We start from the raw sequence: 8,252 nt of genomic DNA, 5'->3' as shown, positions 1-8,252 counted from the left end.
TCGTGGATCTTTCAAACCGCTCTTCATGACTGCATACAACATTTCCCATCTCACGTGAATACGAACTTTCTCCGCACCGTGACTCCGTGAGATACTCCAGTAACCAATACACAAAGTTTTGTACTCCCCTCGCTCCGACGAAAGTTGTCTAATATTTGTCTAAGAGCATCTTTAACAGAGACGCTAAATAGCACGGTGAGTGAAAAACCGCAGTTTTAGCATGCCTGGAAGCGAAAACGATCTCCTCCAGGAGACGCAGCAAAATAGCGTGAGCGTGAAATTTTCGCGCGCCATTTTGCGCTATCCTCCACGCCATATATACCGCCTGCGCTAGCACGCGCGGCAAAAATCACACGCAAGCCGCGCACCCAACCGCCGCTGAAACTCCCCCTTCCTCCGCACGCCACCTCTCCAATTGCCGCTTCAGATGCACACACCACACGTCACCGCGCCGTCGAGATGCCACCGCGCCGCGGTCGGAACGCCTCCGGCTACGCCGGCATCCGCGCCATCGGCCTCAGGATGTTCAACACGGCCCACGAGGCCACACGCGCATACCACACAGCGGCGTGGCGCCTCGGCCGGCGGTGACAGTTGATGAACTTCCACGATGTCTACACCACCGAGTAGGCGCACCATCTCACGTCGCCACCGCGCCTCATCACCAACGAGGAACGCCACCACAATCGCGCCCAGAAGTGTTGCCTCCTCATCATCGAGGAGGACGAGCACACACTTGTTGTGGGCGGAGCGCTTCCCCAAAGACGTATGCACCGAGCAGGCCATCCTCACCGACGTCGTGCAGAGGAAGGAGAACAGGCGCTAGAGCCGCCTCGAGAGGAGGCTCGACAGGTGGAGCTCCGCGCCTTCATCCTCACGCAGCTGGAGAATCCCACGACTCCCCCCCCCCCCCCCCAACAACCCGCACTGGAACAACCTATCGTCGTTGGAGCCGGTGTCATCCTCAACGGAGGACTCCTCCGACTTCCACTTGGACTCCGATTAGTCGGACCCGCCGGTGTCGTCGTCTCGGAGTGTTTTAGTAGTTTTAATTATCACATTCTATTTGATGTTCATTTCTATTTGAAGGGCACTGCTTAAGAGATCATTTTCCCAGACAAGTCTCTTAACTTGCCATGTTCTTGTAATATTTTTATTATAGATTTTCATTTGCTAGTATGTCAGACAAGTCTCTTACTAATAGCAATTTTTCTAGTAATAACAGCATGTATCAGCTTGCTAACTGTTTGATAAAGGGCCTTAATTTTTTTAGTTAATAAATCTTTAATTTTAGAAGGTAAAACCCGGGGTGAACTTAGCATCTTCAGCGAAAAAAAGGACTTTGTCTACATAGTTAACGCCATAAGCTAACGCCACTGCCTGACACAATACCAAAAAAAAAAAATACTACATCCGTTCCATAAGCTGTTTTAGCAATTACTAGAATGGCTAAGCGTTTTGTGAAGTTATACAAATATAATGAACTGGTTTTACTTTTGTGAAGTATATTTTTGTATCAAAATAATGACGTCTCATTATACTAAACCCTATATTAGTAAATATGTCATATAATTTTTAAAAATAACGCCATATCTATTGACAAAGCATGATAAACTAAAATAAAAATAAGATAAAACAAAAACAAAGAGAAATAACCAATAAAGAGAACAATTGACACAATAATAAAACTATTACAAAGAGAAAATAAGTAGTAGAACAATGAAAAATAAAAAGGAAACGTTCTAAAAAAAGGTAATAAGTGAACTAAATAAATAAATAATGAATGGAGGACAGAGCAAGTATACCAGTCGATTTGCGAGCCACATTGACAGCAGACGATAGGCCAAGGCATGTGTTGCCATCCAGTACATGTGACTGCATATACTTGTATTCTTGCACAAACCATATATTCAATAATGGCAACAGACGTCCCAACAACTATTGTATGCATGGAAAAATGTAATTAGTCAATGTTCAGCAGTTAGAGAATGTGTATATTTCATGGTTTCTCAGTAGTCAGTGCACGTGCTAAAAGTACTCAAAGCAGCAGGCTAATCTCACGTAACCAAAGAATTTCGGTAAAGACACAATATCGATTCTACTTGCATCTCTCTAAGCTAGCTACTGCACTAGCATCAACCATGCCTCAGCTTCAGAGACTTGGATTAGTGTGTTTCAGTGAACAAATCCTTGACTAGACAATTAATCAGCTGCTACTCAACTCCTCTGGAAGCTCTTTTATCCCACAGCGAAACATATAGTTGTAGTGAGGCGGCAGGTGAGATGTCCAAGCATGGACCTTTAAATTTCCTTGAGGCCTAACACTTCCAAAGTAAAGGTCATGCAAGCTCACCATCTTGGGATCTTCAGGTTCAGTTTCAGGAGAACATATCTGGTACTCAGCGAAAATTACAAAGCATTCAGCAGAAGTTTTATTTGCTCTCCTAAGATATACCGGCTCCTCAAAATCCCAAGCATCATCAAAACGTTCCCCATACAGCAAGATGTTCTGCCGCTTGATATTCCTGAGGATTGCAAGGGCCATGCTCCAGAAACGGGTGCTAAAGTTAGCTTTCAGTAGTCCACTGAAGATGGCCGCACCCATTCATCAGCCTGGCTATGTCCATGGCTATTGCTGTCAACTTCGGGTTGTCCTCCGTGCTGGTGCTACCAAAAGTACGGACCTTGAAGAAGTACCAGTATGCTTCTTGGGTTAAGAACTACAATCTGATAGTCTGTGTGGTTCCAAAGCTTGCGATCTTGTCAGATCGACTTGTGATTATGATCTTACGACCACTGCCGATGCGACTTCTCGCGTCTGAATACAATCCATACAGAGTCTTTGATATCCAGAAATAGCTCAATGATGATCAGTGTCCTTCCACCACCCATACCATGGTTTTGATGCTTGCTTCTACCTCCATCTCTTAGGATCTCTACACTTCCATCATTAAGATCATCGCCCTTGAAACACAAAATCTGAGAGAAGTGGCTGCGCACCTTTTCATCGTCGCAAGCGTGCTCGATGAGGGTGCTCTTTCCAACCTTCCCTGGACCAATGATCGGCAGGACAGCCAGATCTTCAGCACCACAAGCACTCTCCTCTTGCAACAGGAAGTTCATTATATGTTCCATCTCCATCTGGCGTCCGAACATGCACTTGTTCAGCAGAAGATGCATGTTGTATGGTTGACGGTGCAAACGTGGGCATGTGCATAGAAACATGACGAATTCACTCACCCCTTCAATGGTCTCCCTTATGCTGCCAAGAACTTGCTCCAGCAACACAGCTTTAGCTGCACCTTTATTGGTACCACTGCAGAAACGTAAACGCTTGGCAGGGTTGAACTCAGATGGGGCAAAGGAGTACTTGATTACGTGACCTTTTTTCCTGTCTTCTCCATGGGCTTGGCAACTGAAGACGTTGAGGGTGTAATACCCCCTGTGCACCTCCTTCTTCAACATGCTGAGTTGATGCAGCATGGTCTGGTTTGTGATGAGCCGGCAATCTGCCTCCTCGACAACGATGGAAAGCTGCAGTAGCAGTCGTTGGAGGCTGTGCAGACTCTCCTCCTCAGTTGGCACTGCCTTCTGCTTCCGGTATCTGTCCATGAGTAAAGATATGGATCTAGTGACAAGCTCACCCATGGTAGCAGAAAAGATTGCCTCCATGTATGTGTGTTTGAAACCCTGGTCTTAGTGCTTCTTGAGCAATGTGGTACTGCAGCTGATCAATGAAAAAGTAGGAGAAGCTATGTATATCTGAAACTTCTCAGAGAAGTCATTCCGAGTCTCTGTCTTACAGCCACGTTATTATTTTCTTATATCATATCTTGTCTGACTGGGTCGATACTTGGCATGGTTCTCCGCGAAGGAGCATTAGACAACGAAAAGCTGGTGTGAGACAAGGCTATTACTTGTGACACTGACCTTTTTGAACTTTCAATCCCATGAAGTCCTTCCATGTCTGCAGTTTCAACATTCAACTTAGCACGCCAGTAGTGTTGGAAATAATCTTGTAGTTGCTTAGTAGTTAAGCTAGCAGCACTAGTTCAGTTTGGGTTTTGCTTGTAGCAGCAAAACGCCATCTAGACATTAGCTGTACTTGGTCGGCCACTGTAGCAGGTCGGCCACTGTAGCAGGTCGGTCACTGTAGCAGGTTAGTTACTGTACTAGGTCGGTCACTGTAGCACCGACCTGAAAACCTCTATATAAGAGGCACCCTATGTGAAGCAATAGAGAGAAAAGAAAAATGTAGCAGTCTAGAGCTGGACCAAGCTACTTGTGTCCACTTTCAATTTGAGTTGAGAGTGTGTGTGTCCAAGTGCAAAGAGTGAGTAGCAGCAACTCTTAATAGTAGCTTTCATTTGGTATCAGAGCCACGGCGATGGCGTTGGTTCCGCACGGTGGTGGCGCCGGGGGGAGCGCGATGCCGCTCTTCTGTCCGATACTCGTCCGATACTCACCCGCGACAACTACACTGTCTGGGCGATCAAGGTCGAGGCCAACCTCGACGTGCAGGGCGTCTGGGAGGCGGTGGTTCCGGAAGACTCGACGGTGGCGGTCGATCCGGAGAAGAACAAGAGGGCGAGGGCATACCTGCTCGGCGCGCTCTCGGAGGACATTCTCCTGCAGGTGTCGTCGAAGAAGATGGCGGCGGCGATCTGGGAGTGCCTCAAGGCGCGGTTCGTCGGCGCGGATCGCGTCAAGGCAGCTCGGCTGTCGACGCTCCGCGGCGAGTTCGATCGGCTGATCATGGCGGACGGCGAGGAGCTAGACATCTACGCTGGCAAGATCGGCTGCATGGCCACCAAGTTTGCAAGCCTCGGCGGGACGCTGAGCGACGCCCAGATGGTGAAGAAGCTGCTCGACACCGTTCCGGACTCGCTGTTCGCGGCAGTGGCCGGCATCGAGCAGTTCTGCGACGTCGAGACCATCTGCTTCGACGACGTGCTCGGGCGTCTCAAGGCGTTCCAGGAGCGGACGGAGCGGCGCAAGGCGGCTGTTGGCGGAGAGCGTCGTGGCGACCAGCTGCTGCTCACGGCCGCTCAATGGGAGGCACGACGACGTCAGCGCGGCCGTGGCCACGACCACAACGACATCAGGAGCAGCGTGGACTCAGGCGCGAGGGGACGGCGCGGCAAGTGCTGGAACTGTGGCGTTCGCGGCCACTTTTCCCGTGACTGCCCCGAGCCCAGGAAGGAGAAGGCGTTTCTCGCCAACGTCGACTACGAGCCGTCGTTGTACTAGGTTGTGACTTGGGGGGAGATAAGCCATTTCGTGCGGTGTCGACGACCAGCGTGTTCGTGCGCGTCTAGGTTGTACATGGCCGTGGCAGGAGTGCCCAGCTTGTCGTGCGTCAGAGAGCGTTGGTGATCTGTTGAAGGCCTGCGGCGTTGTGCGCGTTGGAGCGTGTTGTGCGTGCGGCCGGTATGTGCGGATCAAGCAGCCAAGTGCGCGTCTCAAGATGAAGACGAGGAAGAAGATGACAAGATTAGGGGGGTGATTGTTGGAAATAATCTTGTAGTTGCTTAGTAGTTAAGCTAGCAGCACTAGTTCAGTTTGGGTTTTGCTTGTAGCAGCAAAACGCCATCTAGACATTAGCTGTACTTGGTCGAAGTCCACTTTGTAGCAGGTCGGCCACTGTAGCAGGTCGGTCACTGTAGCAGGTTAGTTACTGTACTAGGTCGGTCACTGTAGCACCGACCTGAAAACCTCTATATAAGAGGCACCCTATGTGAAGCAATAGAGAGAAAAGAAAAATGTAGCAGTCTAGAGCTGCACCAAGCTACTTGTGTCCACTTTCAATTTGAGTTGAGAGTGTGTGTGTCCAAGTGCAAAGAGTGAGTAGCAGCAACTCTTAATAGTAGCTTTCAAGTAGACTGCACATCTTTCTCCTGCTTGGCGAACACTTTCAAACATGAAAGTGACACTGCAATGATCTTGCAGAAAACATGGGTATAGAAAACTGTTCTCGGTTGCCCGCCAAAGACACTTGCACCCATGAACCTCTCGTTGAAGTTGCTAGTACAAGTCAAGAGCTGACTAGTGCAGGACAACTTACGAAATTTACTTGGAAAAAGAAGCAGAATCAGAACATACATATCCAGTTCTGCCGAGCAGAGGACTACTCGGCAGATCGTACTGAAGTGCAGAATATTGCTACTGCCATATGGTGTCCTCCCACAACCTTGGTCCACTGATATTCAAGCACCGTTGTTTCTTCCACATTCAAAAAAAATAAATCATATGATCCATTGAAATTCATAGACTGGATCCCTTGTCTTTTCTGGCTGGGAAGAAATTTGGAGATGGGACTCTAGAAACTTCTGCTAGTTTGCAAAGGGCTGAAAAAGAAAGACTTGGCAGTTTCGAACTTTCAACCCCATGAATGCCTTCTTTTCTGCAGTTGTTGCTACTCATCACTCAACCGGACCTGCCACTACAGTAAACCTTTTTTTTTCCTTCAAATTTCAGATACCGAAATTAGAAAACTCACGTACGGAGCACCGCGGCGGGCATGGCAGAGTCGGCGGCGCCCTCCCGTACGGAGGAGGCGAGGAGCTTGCTGTGTGCATCGCTTCCCAAACCACGCGCCGCGCCTTTGGTTTGAGGAACTCACAGGGAGGGAGCTTGTACGTGTGCTTCGGTGATCTTTGGAGGCGGATGCACCAACATTGTCTTTTTTCCGAAGCCGAAGCACACCGACGTCGCTTTGACTTCCTATTCTCCAACTTCGGCTCAATCGTGTCGGCGCACATTCTGATTCTACCGACCCGTAGCAACGCACTACGCACATGCATATTTGCTAGTTTTAAATAAAGGAATCATATGCATCCTAGAGCCAAAATGTTGCTCTTATTAGTTATTAATGTGGGTTTCTTAGTATTCCATGATTTTTTTTACTGATTCTTTTATGTACACCATTTTGACGGTGTCTGTGTCCGTATCTCTTCGGGGGTTTCATGTGTTGTGGATATGTTTTCATGTGTTTTCAGTCGTGCTACTCCACTTACTAGTTGTTTTCGGTATGTTTCAGTCGTGCTACTCCACTTACTAGTTGTTTTCGGTATGTTTCAGTTTTGAAGTCCTAGATACAAATGATGAGGTTGGTCTGCAGCAGCGTTTCAGCGGAGGATCAACGACATGCAAAAAAACAGAAGTAGAGCCAACGAGATGTCGTCATCAAAGGATTACGATATTAGAAGTAAGATTTATCACTGGTCCCTGCCATTTGTATTTGTTTCAATTTAAGAAAGTTGTGGTTTCGGAGTCTTTACCGTTTTGCCTTCACGTCCATCTTTGAATCCTAGGTGCTCGTCACAGTTCCCTTGATTTAAATACAAATACTATAAACCAGAAAAAGAAATCCGGAAGGGGATGTAGCTCAGATGGTAGAGCGCTCGCTTAGCATGCGAGAGGTACGGGGATCGATACCCCGCATCTCCATTTTTTCCAGCGTTTTGCCACGTCAAATTAAGATGCATTTTCAGCACCCCTGGTAGACAAACTGCCGGTCATTCCAGTTGCCTTTGACTTGAGACTCGGCCCTTTCAATTCCAGTGAATCTTCCGTGTGGTATTCGATTCTCGTGACTGAAGCCGTCCGTAGTTGCCAGGATTTGTCAGATATTGAGAGTCGGTTTGTTTTTAAGTCATTATCTCTAATACTCAGATTTCTATTAGCGCTGTCTCCAGCTTTCCCATCGTGAGCGCATTTTGGTCTCTCGTGAGTGCATTTTTAATACTGTACTAGTATTTATGTATTTGCATAAGTATAGTTAGGATTTTGATATTGCACCCCGCACGCACCTATTTTTCTTGTTTCACTAGGATCCTAAAAAATCAAGAGGTTGATTGGCAATTTAATAGAAGAAATCAGTTTGGGCGTAAATATGAAAATCGGAAGCATTAAACACCTTCCATACATTAACCCACACATGAGCGAGTCAAGTCAAGCAGGAAATTCGTGAAGAAAGGAAAACATGCGGTTTAATGACCACGAGTATGGTCTCGTACCGCGTGACCGTACCATAGGTCGGTGGCTTCGTCTCGTCAAGTAATTTTACCATGTGGAAACAGATCTTAGATCAGAGACTCAGAGATACTAGAATCCATGAAACCTCACCTCCGAAAGGGATCTGGAGGGGGAACTCGTAGAGGGAATCCATCACAACAGTTGCTTGGATATTGAGGCTTAGGCATCTATCTTCATCATCACTATCATCCATCTTGTTGTAATCCTCAACCTTA

At 47.5% G+C, this 8,252-nt stretch overlaps 1 non-coding gene and 1 pseudogene across 1 annotated transcript; one reads left to right on the top strand and one right to left on the bottom strand.

Annotated features, from left to right (window-relative positions):
* Positions 1-1,871: 1,871 nt before the first annotated feature.
* On the bottom strand, positions 1,872-3,770 carry LOC127329794 (uncharacterized; annotated as a pseudogene).
* Positions 3,771-7,376: 3,606 nt separating this feature from the next.
* On the top strand, positions 7,377-7,449 carry TRNAA-AGC (transfer RNA alanine (anticodon AGC)). The gene has a single exon. It is a non-coding gene; the product is annotated as a tRNA-Ala (tRNA).
* Positions 7,450-8,252: the final 803 nt, after the last annotated feature.

This window comes from Lolium perenne, chromosome 2 (genome assembly GCF_019359855.2).
Source record: "Lolium perenne isolate Kyuss_39 chromosome 2, Kyuss_2.0, whole genome shotgun sequence".
Taxonomy (NCBI): domain Eukaryota; kingdom Viridiplantae; phylum Streptophyta; class Magnoliopsida; order Poales; family Poaceae; genus Lolium; species Lolium perenne.
Note: the sequence above shows the minus strand (reverse complement) of the source record. Positions and strands in the feature narration are given on the sequence as shown.